Genomic DNA, 10,000 nt, shown 5'->3' on the forward strand with positions numbered 1-10,000 from the left:
GTGTGTGTGTGTGTGTGTGTGTGTGAGGAGAGGCTTGGAAGAATTTGCCTACATTTTTCCGGAAAGCTAGTGAGGAATTAGAGACGAGACGTGTCTGTAGTAGACTTTTCATTCCTTCACACAACTTGTACTGAGCAAGGGCGGATTACAGCACGGGCCTACTGGGCACAGGCCCAGGGGTCCCTGAAGCCCAGGGCTCAATATTTCCATTCTCATAGTGTGTTAAATATTGCACTTTGAACAACTTTATTTCAAAGTGTCCCCAAACCCCCAATAATGTATGATCTCTCTAGCATTTGGCCTAAAACCCCGAATCTTTTTGGAAGGGGGCCTTTCTTGCTGTGTGGCCCAGGGGCCCGTGGAGTCATAATCCGTCCATGGTACTGGGTAAGCTTTACAGAAATATGTGGGTGTTGCTGCTTGTGTCTATGTATTTATTACAAGGGTCTCTTGAGGCTGAGTGTGGAATGGTCTAATGGAATAACTTCAATAAAATCAAATTCTGTTGAATTGTTAGCACATGTCTGAGTGCTGTTGTCTTGTGTACATGAAAATATTATTGAATAATTAGGTATTTGTGATAATGGCGATGAGGAGTTACTGTAAGAGTGTAATAGTAGTAAAAAATAATCATTGTGGATTAGCGGTTATGATTATTTTAATTAATTTTGTTATAATGTTATAATTGTTATTAATGTATTTTTGCTCAACCCTAGTCGGTTGATCCAAATTTCTGGTGATTGAGTTCATTAGGTCTAAGAAATAGCTGTCTCTCAAATAGTATATGTAGTACTATACATGTAGTATGTGGCGCTATTTTTACTCTCCGCAGCCAAGATTTCACATCTCTGCAAAAAAACAAAACACTGAGCGTTCCACCATAAATCATATTATAGCCGTTTTTCCGTGTGTGTTTGTGGAAAAACTAATATGTATGACTGAGTAAAATTGAGTTCTCGATGAGTCAACAACCGCAGCTTTGTCTTTCTCTCTCCCTTATTCTCACTCCACTCTCTCCTGCTTCGTTTGGCTATAATTTCCTGCGCTACAGTAAAAATAAACACAATGTTTAAGACTGGAGGTACTGGTTGGGATAGCAGCAAGCAGGGCTGGATTAAAGCACGGGCTAGGTATGGGTGCAGTCTTGGGGCCCCCACCTGCCAGGGGGCCCCCAGGTGGCCAAAGGGGGGAACAACATCATTTGAGAAATGTAAGAATATGGGGTATTGGTATCCTGCCTTGTCAGGTAGAGCTTGAAATTGTATTTCTCCTCTTCGGTTGGAGTTGGGACGCCGTCTATGCAATTTTGTTATGAAATTTGCCTTCAGTGGGGGCCGACCGAAACCTATAGCCTAGGGGCCTTCTTAATACATCCCTGCAAGGTATAGCGAAACAAATCCTAGCATAACAAAATGAATACTACTAACCTTGTTATGCTTATGCTTATTACAGTAGGTGTACTCCCTCTTTTATCCACACATTTTATGCTGCTCATTATGTCTCTTTCGTAACTTGTTTTGGGAAAAAGTCTGGTAAATGAAATGTAATGCAATGTAAAATCCTCCTCTGCCTCTTAGTCTCACTCCACTTGTGCTCGTCTCTGCAATGATTATCTGCATCACAACAACAAGGACCTACGTACTGTACATACAGCACGTCGTGTGCAAACCCTCTAAAAACCAAACCAACCAATCAACGCACCAACAGACCGACCGACTGACTGACATACAGTAGTATCATGTAGAGTTGCTACGCAATGTTCGAAGACAGTGTGGTGTAATTACATGTCACAGAGCGAACCTGAAGAAGCACTAAGAAAAATGTGTTGTTCTCTCCAAAAATAAAAGATACACCGTAGTGCAGTGTTTCATACTTATTTACTTCTGTAATTTATGTGTCCTGGTGAGAGGCATCTATTGAATCTCTGGGCCAGTATGTATTTGAATATGCAGGGGTGACATCTACATGCTTCCTTTCATTATCAACCCGTCACAAACACACACACACACACACACACACACAGCTATACATATTCACATGCGCACGCACGCACACACACGCACACACACGTACACACACACACACACACACACACACACACACACACACACACACACACACAGTGGCACCCCTGAGAGACCAGGCCTAATCACGGCCCTTTATTCCAGCGCTTGCTGCTTCTCTCTCTCTCTGTCTCTCACACACACACACACACACACAAGCAAACACTTTAATTTTCTCTCTCCGATGCACTGTCTTACGCAAGCACACACATTCTCTCTCTCTTACTCACTCTGTCCCTCTCTCATGCACATGCAGTACAGTACATGCATTCACCCTTTCTTCTCTCTTAGGCCGGAAGGTGACCCTCGAAAAGTGCTTCAGAAACCGAACTTCGCTCCACAGCCTCCGAACAAACAGACATTCAGTTCATAAAAAAGAAAGACTTATATAGAGGATTTAAAACCTCTGTTCGGAATAGTCCGCACTGCAAGGCTATTCAAATTCGCAACGTGTAATGACGAACTACTGTCTCCGAGGCGTATGTAGATATTCGGCCGGCGTAATAATACTTTTCGCCTCGAGAGGTGCCACGGTTGAAGCGTCATCAGAAGGAACGAATCAGCTAACTGCTATGTCAGCTGAGATGAGGAGTAAACGGAAGTAGCATGGCTACCGAAGGAGCTGGTACCGAGGAAGACGAAATCTCGACCGAAAATGTACAAAAAAAAGACATCTTCGAAACGCAAGTTGTGTTACATGCATATATCTTCGGTCAAGCATGAAGAAACACAGAATTTCACCAATATACGGTGGAATACATATCGAAATTTTCGGCAGCGGCTAGAATTGAAGGGTGAGTGCAGAGACGTAGCAGAACATTTTAAGCAATGTATTGAGTTGGAGTTTGACGAAATTCCCGAGGATGCGGCTCTCCATCCCACATGCTACCGGAGGTTTATTGACAAGCGGGAAATTGAACGAGTCACACGGCGTGTCTTGCGAGAGGCAGAGAGGGGAGATGGCCAACAAGACCCCCGAACTAGCCAGGCTACCTCCGCTTTATCGGCTGTGACCACCACTCCGACCAGGAAACTGCGATCCAGATCCAGCTTGGCCATCATGAGCTCTGGCCCCGTTCTTCCTGCTGTCTGCATGATTTGCAAGAAAGACAGCAAATTTATCGTCGCGAGTGGCAGACGTCAAAGAGAACGAAAACACAGACTTTAACCGCAGGTAAGATTACTCTCACCCCCACCACACAGTCTATGCGAATGCATCCCATCCCCCAAATCACACACACACACACACACACACACACACACACACACACACACACACACACACACACACACACACACATGTTAGTAGAAGTTGACTGACTATCTAGCCCACACTGCTGCACAATCATTGTTTTTTTGTCTAATTCTAATATGAATGCACGTGTGAATTGGCATAATGTGTTATGTGTGTGGGTGTGAAATTACATTCCCCCATGCCTATAGTACCCCCAGTGTTTTAGGTTTTAGATGTTTAAATGAATCACACTTTGTCTTAAATAGGATAGGGTATGTTTATATGGATGTCAAAGCATGCCTGATGTTGATATGACTCTGAATATCTGTTCAGAAATGTGGCTCCTCAGCCTGATGGCCTGTCTGGTTAAGACACTGCTTCTGCCATCCCATCCCCCGTGCCATTCCCCTACCCCCCACTGCCCCCCTCTCTCACTTGTACACTTGGGATTTTTCCGCTTCTGTCCCTGGGCAGCCTCAGTGACCAGGCTCAAGAGGTGTGTCCTGGCTGTGCTGTACATCTGTGTGCTTAACCCCTTAGCACAGCACCTATGTTATAACCTTACTGTCACCAAAATTTTAATATGTATGTCTTAATCTGTTACTCTGCACTGTCATAGCAATGTTGTTATGATGTAGTTTTCAGCAAATAGTGAATAAGCCCGCTGGCAACCCCATCTGCACTGCAGTAAGAGGCTACGGAATGCTTTTTTGGGAGGTGCAACACCCATCGCCATTTTTTTTTTTTTTACAATACCACTCCACCAGGAAAAATGTCTAATTGTTTGCCTGTCTATTTATTCATTCTTTTTTCTTTTCTTTTGTACAAGGCAAGTTGCAGGAAGCAGCTGAAGTAAAGGAAGCCAAGAGTATCCTCATTCACATCAAGGACAGAGACTGTGTGGCTCTGGAGGTGCAGTACCACAGAAGTTGCTACAGAGAGTACACAAGGTTTTTGAGTGAGCCTGTCAGAGCAGAGAAAGAACAGTAAGTCAATCTTAATTTTATATAGAAACACAGTACAATGTGTGTCCTATGATTGAGACAGTTTGTTCTCACAACATGGATCTCACAACGAAAGCTCTCACAACACACATCTTCTATATTTTTGTAAGGATTGGGCCAACATTTGATCTGAGCTACAAGTTATTCTGCGAGAGGGTAATCCGCTAAAGGCTACTGATCAACCAAGAGGTGCTGAGGATGAGCCAACTGAGGAAGGCCTTTATTGCCCTTGTGCAGTCAAGTGAAGGTGTTGATGCTTCAACCTACAGGTAATTGCAAGTCAGTGTATTACGAATTTGTCAAATCCAAGGGAAAGTTCACGCATGTGACTTAAAGGACCACTTCAGTCAATTTCAATATGCTGTTGTATTGCTCATACCCTTAACTTGTCAGTACCCGGTGATGGCACATTTTTCGGCTCAGCCCTTTCCGAGATATGAGCTATTCTAATGGGGGCAGCATTTGTTTACATTGTTTACAACATAGGCCTACTCCAAATATTTAAAGGGTGTCGCTGTTTGCTAGTTGTCGGCTGATGTTGTATAACCTTTTGGATGTTTTTGGGAATAAATAAAAATGTTTTTTGAAATGTAAACAAAGCGCTGCCCTCATTACAATGACCAGAATCTCGGAAAAGGCTGAAGAAGAAGAAAAAAAAATCTCTAGTACTGACACGTCCAGGGTAGTGTGAGCATTACAACTGAATGTTGAAATTGACTGAAATTATTCTCTAACACTCTGCTTGTCATCTGCACATACTGTACTTGTAATATTTTGAAATAAGGAGGATGGCAGTATTCTTGATAGTGTGATGTTCGTTACAGTATGTGCTTCCCTTGGGAATACTTGGTATTATATCTGTTGCATAGCAAGTAAACTCCACCAATATTATTTATTCACTCCGAGTTAATGTGTGAGGGTGGCTATTGCATATCAGCGACTACATGAAGCCCCACTATGCTTGTACTGATATGCCTCTTTTTTTGTTGATTTGTGTTTACAGACAGGATATATTGAAGAAGAGGCTCAGTCGTGATTTTCCTCAGCTAGTGTTCCACACCCCCGCCAAACGCAACACATCTGAACTGGTTTTTGCTGAGAACTTGTCGACGAATGCAGTCTTGGACTTGTTACCATCAGGTGCGGAGACGACTCAGTCCAGCGAAATGAGCCAGACAGACAGCGACACAGAAAGGAGGAAGTCAAAGCAACCAACCACAGCAGAGGAGACACGGACACTTTACACAGCAGCTGGGTGATTCTCACGAAATCACGAGAAAAAGGTGTCACAAAGCATTTTTATGATTAAAGATTACTGTATGAAAATAGAAATGATATCAATAAAAACAAATTCTTATTTACTATATTGCTCCTTATTCCAAATCCCTACTTCTATTACTGAATTTGTCATTTTTTCACATTTAATGGTAAATTTCTCATTACCGCAACGCGTCCACAACTAAAATTGGGCTGTATAAGATGATAATAATGTGAATTAAAAAGATAAAAAAGAATACATTTCACAAAATAACATACTACAAATAGGCACAAATAAGGTACATTGGGTATTTGATGACTGTTGGTAAAGGCAGTGGAAATAATAAAAAAAAGAAGTATGTCCAACACCAATTTTCTCATTCTCCGCAACAATTTTGAATCAGTGATAAAATCAACAAGGAACAAATATTTGCAATGCATTTTGTTGGATGGGGACAGAATTGACTGTAACACTCAAGATGTCTACCAGGCAAGCAGCCAAATGTTTCTCTCTCAAGACAAAAGTTAAAACTTTCTTCTCATAGCACCCATGTAACTTTTTAATTCTCATTACCGCAACATGACATTATGAAGCGTTAAAAAGATATTTCTGCTTTTATTTTTCTGTTATTATATACCCTATTATGGTCTAAACATAAACAAGTGAGAAAAGTTTAGCTGACCTTCATGGTGCTCCTACAGCTTGTGATAAAGGTTAAGGTCACTCATCCTCCGCAACACCATTATCATACACCGCAATGTTGCGGTAGTGAGATTCAATGTTTCGGTGGATGAGAATACATTGAAAATGCATTGTACATTGACAATGCATGGAGGAATCATTATACATCTTAGGATGTAACATTTTATTACATTATATTATATTATTTTATTGCACATTAATAAATATTATATTATAAAGGATGTGAATGTATAATAACAGCATTTTGATACATATCATAACATTTTCACACATTTATCCCCGCACCCCCTCTACAGTGTCTAACCCAACACAGCCCCAACAACCCCAGCCACCCCTTACTACTCTTGTTGCCATTAGAAGCCATGACTCATCACAGATGTTTCTGAACAGTGGGGTCCCCCAGGGATCCATTCTGAGACCATTATTCTTCAATCTGTATGCCACTCGAACAAATGTTCAAGAATAACTCAACGGTACTTATCTATATCCCCAAATGACTACAGCCCTCTTAAATCGCTCTATCATTAGCCTGGTCCTGACCATCCCATAATACTCCCATTTCGTATTCATGGTCTGGACTTTGTTTGATCTGACGCGATTGCAGGAAGCAGAAAGGACATTTTTGTGAAAAAACAGGATTTAACTTATAAGTTGTTGAACAAACATGTCTGACATCTATCTGTGGCGATGTGGGACCGTTTAACCGACATGTCTGACAGAACACCCTACCGTAGGATAAAATTACAATGTGGGACCGTTTGTCAGAACACCGGCGAAAATCCTACCGGTCAACATCGCTCCATAGAAGACAGGTACCAGACGTAGTGTCTTGGCGGAAGTACGTAGGATGGCGCGCGAGGCTACTCTATCATTGCATTGACCAAATTAAAAGTTGGATGTCACACAATTTCCTGCAACTGAACACAAATAAAACTGAAGTAATTATATTTGGAAAAAGGGAGGAGAGACTAAAGATTCCTACTGTCCTTGAAACTAAGGCGCTGAAAGCAAGGAATACACTTAAACATCTTGGTCTCCTTATTGACAGCGATCTAAACTGTAGTACTGTAGTCACATGAAAGCCATTACTAAGTCTTCATTTTTCCACCTACAAACATTTCTAAATTAGTGGCCTTGTGTCAAAACATGATCTGGAGGTGCCTTCATTTTAATAGGTTTGATTACTGCAATAGCCCTTTTATAGGCCTCCCTAACAAGAGTATCTAACAATTGATGCTAATCCAAAATGCGGCAGCAAAGGTTCTTATGAAAAACAAAGAAGTTTGACCACAGTACTCCAAATTTGAGATCACTCCATTGGGTCCCAGTGAGCTACATAATTGATTTTAAGGCATTGCTTCTGTTTAAAACTGTAAATGGAATTGGACCCATCTACAGGGTATCTACTGGATATGTTTCAGTGGTATGCACCAAGGTCCAGGTCACTAATGTCAACGGAGAAAAAGTCAAAACAAAGTGTGGCAGCCTTTAGCTTCTATGCTGCAAAGCTTTGGAACCAGCTTCCAGATGATGTACAGAAAAATGCACTCACTATTCTTTGACTCTAATTTCTTTCTTTCTTTCTTTTTGTCTTTGTTTTTTTGTGAAAGACATTGAATTGCCCCTGTGTATGAAATGTGCTATGCAAATAAACTTGCCTTGCCCTCAATTGACTCAGGCCCCACACTCCCCCTCCTTGCTGCACCCCTCCTTTTGCTACCACCCCATAACTGCCATCAGGCTTTTTCTAGTAATGGGGGGATATACAGGTATATTGCAAAAAAACATAGATAGCATTTGTCCCCCCAGATGGCACCAAGGGCCAAAATTTTGGGCCATTGCTCAAGGCCTAATGCCATATTGTGTTGAATATGGCTGAGCCGTATGAAAGTTACAATGATGGGTAAGTGTTAATTGTTGAATATTCACAGATTTAATACTCAATGTGCTTGTTGTGGAAACATTTCACAAAGATATTATCTGTTGAATAGGAATCCTATACAATAATTCTCATCTCCGAAACATTGAATCTCATTTCCGAAACATCATTCTCATTACCGCAACGCATGTTTATTTGCAAATTAATGATATACTACAAACTGCTTTAAGTTTGTAATGGTATATAGATAAATTATGGTGCTTCATATATCACCTGCATAGAAAAAATATATATAAAAGTATTTTTTCCGTAAGATATCCTAAAAAGACAGATTATAAATCATTAAGTGTGTTGCGGTAATGAGACAAATCATAAAATTAGAATAAAATATTGAACTTAAAATACAATAATTCCTGGTTTGTAATACACAGCTTAACATAACTGTTACAAATATTTAGTTAAAAAGTGCCAAAAACATAACTTTTTAAACATTTTTCTAATGTGAACTTGTGTTGCGGTAATGAGAATTTCTTGTGCTCAGGCAGACAAAAACTCCATTAAAAATAGATAAAAAATGTGATAAAATGACTAAAACATGTGTTTGTAACAACTTTAGACTTCAATCTTTCATTCCAAAAAGAAAATTTGCCTTCAAAAGTCTTTTTAAAATTTGGAAGTGTGAACCGTTGTGCCTCTGATTTTCGTGAGAATCACCCAGCTTTGCTTTTGAAGAGGCTGCTTAGTCACAGTCCTGGCATGTCATGCCCATGGCCCCCAACTGCAGTAAACTTCAATCTCATTGAAGTCATTTGCTGTGGCATGCGCAAAAGATGTGTACCTGGATGCTTTCACACAGTTCATGAAAATGCCGGTTCATGTGTATGCCACTTGTTTTGATTTTTTTATTTGTTGTATAGTTATTAGTGAATAAATGAATACATGAATACCTGAATGGTCCTTATCATTGATCATTAGATTATTTCCATTTATTAATGTGAATATGAAAAGGTAACCTTATCATCCACTTGCATAATAGTTGTTGGTGCTATAAACAAAGCACTGTTACAATCACTTAGAGGGTTATCAATAGCCTGTGTTATCTATAGCCTACTTATTGTAATTGTTTCCATTAATTGCTCAAAACCACAGTATGAAATGTCAATTGCAAAATTGTGCCTTGTGCTGTAAATAAAGCACTGTTTATGATTTATTTAGAACTTATCCCAATCCAGAGATATATGCATGAGTTGTTATTATATGTGAACATGAAAAGGTAACCTTATCATCCACTTGCACAATAGTTGTTGGTGCTATAAACAAAGCACTGTTTGGAGTTACAATCACTTAGAGGGTTATCAATAGCCTGGGTTATCTATAGCCTACTTATTGCAATTGTTTCCATTAATTGCTCAAATCCACAGTATGAAATGTCAATAGCATAATTATGCTTTGTTCAGTAAATAAAGCATTATTTATTATTTATTTAGAATTTGTCCCAATCCAGAAATGTAGGCACGAGTATTATTTTTGATAATTGTTATTATATACCCTCTTCAAAAGGGTATTTTGGGAGATTCTTATAGGTAGGTCAGACAGACGGCTTGTCATTATTTTCAGTTTTTCAAACGGCTTGCCACTTTTTCGCCGTAAATCGGCTACGTGATTGGTTTAAAACGGTCACATGGTGTCCAGTGACGTAAAAATCGTCATTCCCTACAGAGGGTAAGATTTCTTACTAAAATGTCACCGTTTTAATTACGTGCACGATTACATGAAGCGGACATTTCACGGTAAGTTGAACATAGCTTTGGTCGTTTCATCATCTAAGGGACCTGCTGTTCGGAAGCTGTGGAGCGAGGT

At 40.1% G+C, this 10,000-nt stretch overlaps 1 protein-coding gene and 1 long non-coding RNA gene across 7 annotated transcripts in view; both read left to right on the plus strand.

Moving 5' to 3' along the window:
• Positions 1-10,000, plus strand: part of dlg3 (discs, large homolog 3 (Drosophila)) — a 183,162-nt gene that overhangs the window by 13,291 nt on the left and 159,871 nt on the right. The gene's annotated exons all lie outside the window — the stretch shown is intronic.
• LOC134440532 (uncharacterized) lies at positions 3,140-5,549 on the plus strand. Of its 2 annotated transcripts, XR_010032978.1 has the most exons (4): positions 3,140-3,237; positions 4,127-4,283; positions 4,412-4,570; positions 5,305-5,549. It is a non-coding gene; the product is annotated as an uncharacterized LOC134440532 (long non-coding RNA). The 2 variants fall into 2 exon arrangements; XR_010032977.1 differs by lacking the exon at positions 3,140-3,237 and having other exon boundaries at positions 3,370-4,283.

The sequence above is a fragment of the Engraulis encrasicolus genome, chromosome 23 (genome assembly GCF_034702125.1).
Source record: "Engraulis encrasicolus isolate BLACKSEA-1 chromosome 23, IST_EnEncr_1.0, whole genome shotgun sequence".
NCBI classification, from domain to species: domain Eukaryota; kingdom Metazoa; phylum Chordata; class Actinopteri; order Clupeiformes; family Engraulidae; genus Engraulis; species Engraulis encrasicolus.